We start from the raw sequence: 6,943 nt of genomic DNA, 5'->3' as shown, positions 1-6,943 counted from the left end.
AACTTGTTTTGGAAACATTGACCTTGAATATATCGGAGAAGTTTTGGGAAAAATTACAGGAAACCAATCTTGTAGATAATTAAGTTCTCTAGAACTTTCGCCTTATGGATGTCCAATGCATAGAACGTAAGATATTTGTAAAAAACTTTGACCCTCAATATCCTCGGTAACCATGTTATGATTTTAGTGATTTTTGCGTATAGGACACCTCGTAGAACGTCTGTGCAAACATTCGGCTTGGAGGAAATTTTGTCAAGGTTAAGCTAATTTCCCTGGACTGATATTTGTATTTTAAATATCCTAGCCATTAATATGTTTATTGTCATACCCGTATTTTGTTACGAGGTGTATGTGGGAAATGTTATATAAATCTACTTTAAGATACACAATATTTATAGCAATTAAAAACTTTATTAGAAAAATCATGTAGAATAATCTTTGAGCTGCTTTAATATTTATCCCGTTAATATTTTAATGGGTAGTTATGATGAACATTTGTGAATCAAACAGGACTAAGGAACTTCTAGAAATTATAGAGAAATTGTACATGTAGACAAAAAATAAGATTGCAGTCCAACAAAATCTGCAATTCCCTGTACAAATCATTACACCCGAATTACTACAAATTCTGCACCCTGTTGCAGACTCGGCGTAGCGTACCCTCGCTCTGGATGAAAGTATAGCTGGTGGAGGCTGCCGCCATGGGGAGGATCCTGCCTGATCCTGGCCAGTATCTCTCTGACGTTCGTTCGTGATGCTGTTATTCGTATAGGGAAGTCAAAACTGCGGACGCTTTAACACGCATTTCTGGAAAATATTGCAAACTTATCAGTAAAACTAGTGCAACAATACTACTTCCAGATAAAATTCAGTTAGGTAAGTTTTTTTATGTTTGCTCAGTTATGTTATAGTTACTGTTTTTATTCACTTGTTAACAGGTAGAAATACATGTAAATCTGATAAATCCAAAATTCAGGGTTTTTATTAATTATAAAATGAAAGAGTGTAACTAAATTTTTAGGTATAGTTTGAAATCTATATTTTCTGCCACAAAAAAAACGTTTTATATGTTTTACTTATTATCTACGGATCTTGTTAATAGAGTTAAAAGTTAACTGATTTATTGTAGCAACTTCCTCTTAGAGGATATAATCTGAGAAGTCCTAAAACAACATCCCATCTATTTAATATTCTCCAAATATTATTCCAGGCTTATAAGCTAAGAAAGTTTACGTGAATATGGAGGTGCTAGTTCTTAATTTTCTCATTTAAAATAAATTAAATTTTACACTCTGGCAGACATTATTGATTTTGATTTTTGCTCCACGGTGTTAATTGGCCTGGTTGACGTAGTGTGTCTTAAATTAATTCCTCGGTAAATGTCCAAGGGTATAATTCATTTAGTCCTTATTGCACAGAGGAACCAGTAAAAGTGAACTTTAATAGTTTTATGGTAAAACTGGTGTACTAAATATTTTGATAGTGATTCATGGTAGGCGGTGGATATATTTTTTACACACTAAAATTAACTTTAATGAAAATAGAAGTTATTTTTAGTTACACCTCTAGTGCATACTTGCACGGAGAAAATATATGTAATAAATATTTACATTTCCCAGAACACATTTCTTTTTAAAATATGTCTACTACGTAAAAGAGAAGTTAACCTTTGGATTAAATAAAATAAATCTTACTACTATCACTGCATATTCGGCTCTAAAAGAAAAGATACATAAATTATGAGAGCCTGATATAAATGATAGGGTGTCTGTAGCCCTTTAACTTCGTGATCAAAATTTATACCTGGCTTAATTGCTCAATAATTCCTTGGAAATCCGTTAAGTAAGCTATAAAAATGTTACATTGGCGATAATACATTTTTGTGATAAGAGGTCATGGTTACATATAATCTCTGTTAGTGTCAGTCACTGTTTGGTTAAATGTTCCTAAAAAAAATGAATACATTTCGTAGAAGGAAAACAGTTATATACTTACAAATTCAAGTTGAATAATTACAAAATTCAAAAGTATGTAATGAAACCAAATTATTTAAAAAAATTTAAAAAATCATTTTTTCATAAAAAATACGTGACGCTACTTTACCTAGATTTTTTTTCAAAAACAAACAATAAACAGCAACATACCAAATATTAATAAACAATAATGTACTGAAATAGTTTTCTCTATTTAAATATTCTATTGAAAATAAAGGATTTCGAACAGACTTTATTAAAATGTGGGGTTGGTCAAACTGTGGTAAGTTGTTGGTTTTGTATTACTGACCAAAAGTCTCCACAGTACTTAGGTCCTAAAATCAATTAATTCCTACTTATAGCGGTCTGAGTTAGTTCTGCTGATGATAGCTGCAAAGTAGTATGAGTAGAATATTGAAGTAAAAACTTTTGTGAAATGAGAATATTAATCGAATGACTTCAAAAAGTTATTAATTAACAATTTGAACATGTGGTAGCACACACCCCTCAGTTAAATACAATAATATTTCCAATTATCAAGTGAATGAAGTGAATTGTCCAACTTAATCAATAATCAATATTATGGTTAAAAAATTATATGGTGCTGCTTTCAAAGCCAAAGTGACCTAGGTTTTAATATGAGATTGTTTGTTCTCTCCCTCCCTTCCTCATTTTTTGAGTGGGGAGTCCAGGGCTTGGGACCGGTACAGCGGCCAGTTTGATATTTGGCACATCAGAAATGTTAATTATCAACTTTTCGAAGTCATCTGATTAATTTTTCTCTAAACATTTCACAAAAGTTACTGTTTTTATTGGAATATTCTATTCATACTATGGCCTTTGTAGGCATCATCAGCAAAACTGACTCAGGTCGCTATAAGTAAGAAAGAATTGATTTTCGGACTGTGGAAACTTTTGGTGAGCAACACAAAACCAATAACTTACCACTATTTCAGACCACATTTTCATGGGTCCTTTTATTTCCCAAATTGTTTAATTTAATACTTGCTCAACGGAAAAAACTAGAGCACAAAGCACTTATAAAAACATTGAACTAGAACGTGTTCGAAATAATATAGAGATACAGATCACACAATGTGTGAAACTACATTAAGGAATACAAGCTGTCTATAAATAACGAAAATTGGATCAAGAAGAGTATAAATCAATCATTGGTCCAAATTAGCAATTTTAATATATTCAAATGAATTCTCCGAAGGAATAGTATAGGAAGAACTTCTTGATACTGGTACTGGTACTGGTGGTTCTACCTGGTACTTACTTGAGATTAAATGAGTTATGAAACAGTAATTTCTTTTCATATTTACGAAGCTAAGGTGTAAAACCCAACAAAACTTCGTTTTTCCGCCTCTTCTAAGATCTCTGATAAAAATATTTGTTGTTTCTTAGTATGTGGTATTTTGCCGCTCAACAATAAAATGAATAGTCACCAATCAGGAATTAGATGTACTGTTAGTTACACTTATACTACAATCCTACTTTAGTCTTTTAAAAGTTTGAAAGTTTGCCACAGAAGCATACAATATATTTTTTGGAGAACACTAAATACTTTAATCGCTTCATAAGGGTATAAAGATTTTTTCACCCTCATTCTCACACAACTAATACAATGTTTTTTTTCTTGGTTGTCAAACTTAAAGCACCCAAATAATAAAGATATCGGATATATTCAGAATGTCGAATAGTAGTCTTTTATAAATCTTAGACAAAGTATCTTTTCAGTAATAGGCTAAATCACTTAAAGGTGTAGTAGCCATAATTTCACTGTGTGAATATACGTACAGTTCTTATAATAATGCAGTTTTTGTAAAGGTTCCTCGTTAAAAATTTTGTGAAAATTGTAGTAGTAATTGTACACTATTTGACATTTAAATTAAATTTAGTACCTACATCGGCAAAACAATAGTTTAAAAATTGGATTAAAAAGTCGGTAATGAAAGATACTAATCTCTAGTATTAAAATGTATAAAATTAATATCGCGAAAATGAATGCATAAAATTGTATGATATTTGTTAAGATAGAATTCCAAGAAAAGTTCTGTTATCGGAAGTACTGTAACAATTATCCAACGTGGGGGCATGCCTTGATATTTTCCGCACAATGTCTTTCTACCTCGGGTGTCGAATGCGGTTAATTCCAAGAAAGCGACGCAGGTGCCTTCTTGGAATTATATATCAACAAACATCGTACTGACTGTATATCTTGTGTGAGGACCACACAGAGTATGTGAATCAGAATTTGTAACATCCTATTATTATTATTTGTTTATTGCATTTTGATAAACAGCTTATACTCTTTTATTGTATCGATATTTATAATTTTCCATTAAATGTCGATAATCTCTAATATTTTTTAAATTATGTAATTGTAATTATCTCTTATAGAGGAATATACTGCAGTTAATTGTTTTTCATGCGCTCAGTTCTTCTCTCACTGTTTTTTTATCTGTTATATGTATTAATATTAAATTATTAGTTGAAGAGTTATTTTATCTTGATAGTATAAAAAAACTATCCAACAACTACCGATTTAACAAGATTCAATTAGACAGATTAGAAACGTTTTTTGGACTAATTTTTAAGAATGGTTAAGCAGTATACTACTTTTTATTAGATGCTGTATAATTATCTATACAGTTTTTCATCATTATATTTAAGAAAACGACTGTCTCGTTAAGCTTGTATACATTGTATACATGTATAATTGGATACCTTTGCTCTGTTTGCCTCCACGCATCAAATATCTCAGTTTGAAAATTGAGTTTATGTCCGAATTTCGTAAGGGTGACATCTTACTTTGAGTTACAAATCGCTTCTATGTGATATCCATGCTTATATAAAGTCAATACTGGAAACGAAGATCAAATAAAACTTATGTGGCAGAAGACTTCAAACATCTGAAATGGGAAATAAATAAATAGTCGTTTGTATCGAGGACCACTTGTTAAATTTACAGATACTGGAATTTTTTATACAATATTTTATTTCGAAAATATGTTATAGTAGATTAGGTTTTACGTTTTTATATACAAGAAGTATAAAGCCAATAATGTTGACTTAGCGTTTTTTCAATATCAAACGTAAAATAAAATAAATAAGTAAAATAAGTACATTGTTGTAATAATCCACGATTTATTATTTTATTAACTGTTGTTTATGCTTAAACAGATTAGATGGCTCATCCACCGTGGGAACCAAATAAAAAACCACAAACATGTAACAAATGTACGAATATCTTTTTACGCATTTTTATAGTTTAATATAGAAATCAATAAGCTGACCATATGCTAAGTGGCCACACCTACAACCTGTTATTAAAGATTATATTAAAGAATCCATAGGGTGTCTAGTTTTATTTTCGTAACACTTGGGTATATCATTAGATATATTGAACTAGGAACTAAGTCGCTTAAATTTCGTGAGTAGTTGATTGAAAATTAAGATATGTCTCTAGGCCCCATAACTTTTGGTGAGTTACTAGAAACGGTAACGCCATTTATACAAAAAGAACTTGTTATCACGCTTGAAAACAACTGAAGAGATTGCACAATATGTCGCGAGTACGCCCATACACGATGCGACAGTTGCGCAACGCCACTTGTTGTGCAATCAAATTCAAACAGTTTCTGAAAAATTTTCACATAATTTTCCGCAGAGATACTCGACTACAAACATTGGAAACCGTCTGGCAATTTATTTTTATCATTTTCATAACAAAAATTTTCATTGTTTCGATTGCCAGACAAAAAGTAAACAATGAATTTTTTTTCTTCTTGCAAGTTCACCCCTATGAACCACCCTTTCGGGTATTTAAAACCGTCTGGCATTTGAAAATTGTTAGGTACTTATTAATGTCTATTTTTGCATCAATTGTCAGACACTTTAAGATGAGTGAAAAACTAATTATTTTATTCAAAAGGAAATTAATTTTCCAAAATTTCGAACACGGGTCGGCCCTTAAAACCACCCTTATTTTCATTAACTAACTTACCTTTTTCAGACCTCAAAATACCAGACATTTTTCGCTGACGCCACACCCATGTGCGCTAGCTCACGGTCTATTTGTAAAAACGCGAGGTCGAGTCTTGCAATCGGACGACTGTAAATCGCAAGCGTAGAAAAAAAAATCTGATAATTAGCCTTAAACAGGAATCTTTCACCTACCCTTGTTCTCGATCTAGACTCTGTGGGGGCGGACCCGTTATCAGAGCATCTGTGCCCGCCCTGATATTGACTTCTGTTTTTGTTAATGACTTTAAGGCCGGTACAGCTGCTGTAACAGGTCTCATCCAAAGCTTCCAAACGTTATTTTTTATATATTAAGCCAAAGTAAACTTACTTTTACAATATTTAGTTATTTAATTACGATTTAAATGTAAAATTAAAGTAAAAATTCACAAATTATTTTCAAATAATTATTTATTGTTAAAAAATTTAAAAAATAATAAAAAGCATTTGAATTTATTGCAAAATTCTCAAAATTAAAAAATATTAATAAAAATAATGCGGTCGATAAAATTGCAATTTTAACTTTTTGAAATTTTAATATATAATTTTTTTTTTATTATATTTATTACTAATTTTATACAAAAAAAATTTTGCAACATAACCAAAATTAATTCAAAAAATATTAATCACAACCATTTTCAATAATAGATATAATGCAATATAATACAACAACTTAATATTTAAAATTTTTTCTATTTTTATGAAAAATAACTTTTTAAATGAACAATAGCTTCATTTATTTATTTAATAATAGTAAAATAATTCCGAAATTGAAATTTTAATTAATATTTCGTTTAACAATAATTTTTGTGACATTTTTGTAAATTAAAAAAAATTAATTATAAAAGATGCATTTTTTCTGGGGTTCAGGGCTATTCTACGAATTCGTAAATATGCCCATTGTTATGTTTTCGTCGAGCTACCCCAGATTAAAAAAAAAA

General features: G+C 30.3%; 1 protein-coding gene across 1 annotated transcript in view; it reads left to right on the top strand.

The window, feature by feature from the left end:
• Positions 1-748: 748 nt before the first annotated feature.
• Positions 749-6,943, top strand: part of LOC108908971 — a 201,432-nt gene continuing 195,237 nt past the window's right edge. The window contains exon 1 of the mRNA XM_018713174.1: positions 749-876. The gene's annotated coding sequence lies outside the window, so the exon portion shown is untranslated. The remainder of the gene's footprint in view (positions 877-6,943) is intronic.

This window comes from Anoplophora glabripennis, unplaced genomic scaffold (assembly GCF_000390285.2).
Source record: "Anoplophora glabripennis isolate ALB-LARVAE unplaced genomic scaffold, Agla_2.0 scaffold341, whole genome shotgun sequence".
Classification (NCBI taxonomy): Eukaryota; Metazoa; Arthropoda; class Insecta; order Coleoptera; family Cerambycidae; genus Anoplophora; species Anoplophora glabripennis.
The sequence above is the reverse complement of the archived record's forward strand: the minus strand, read 5'-3'. Positions and strand labels throughout refer to the sequence as shown.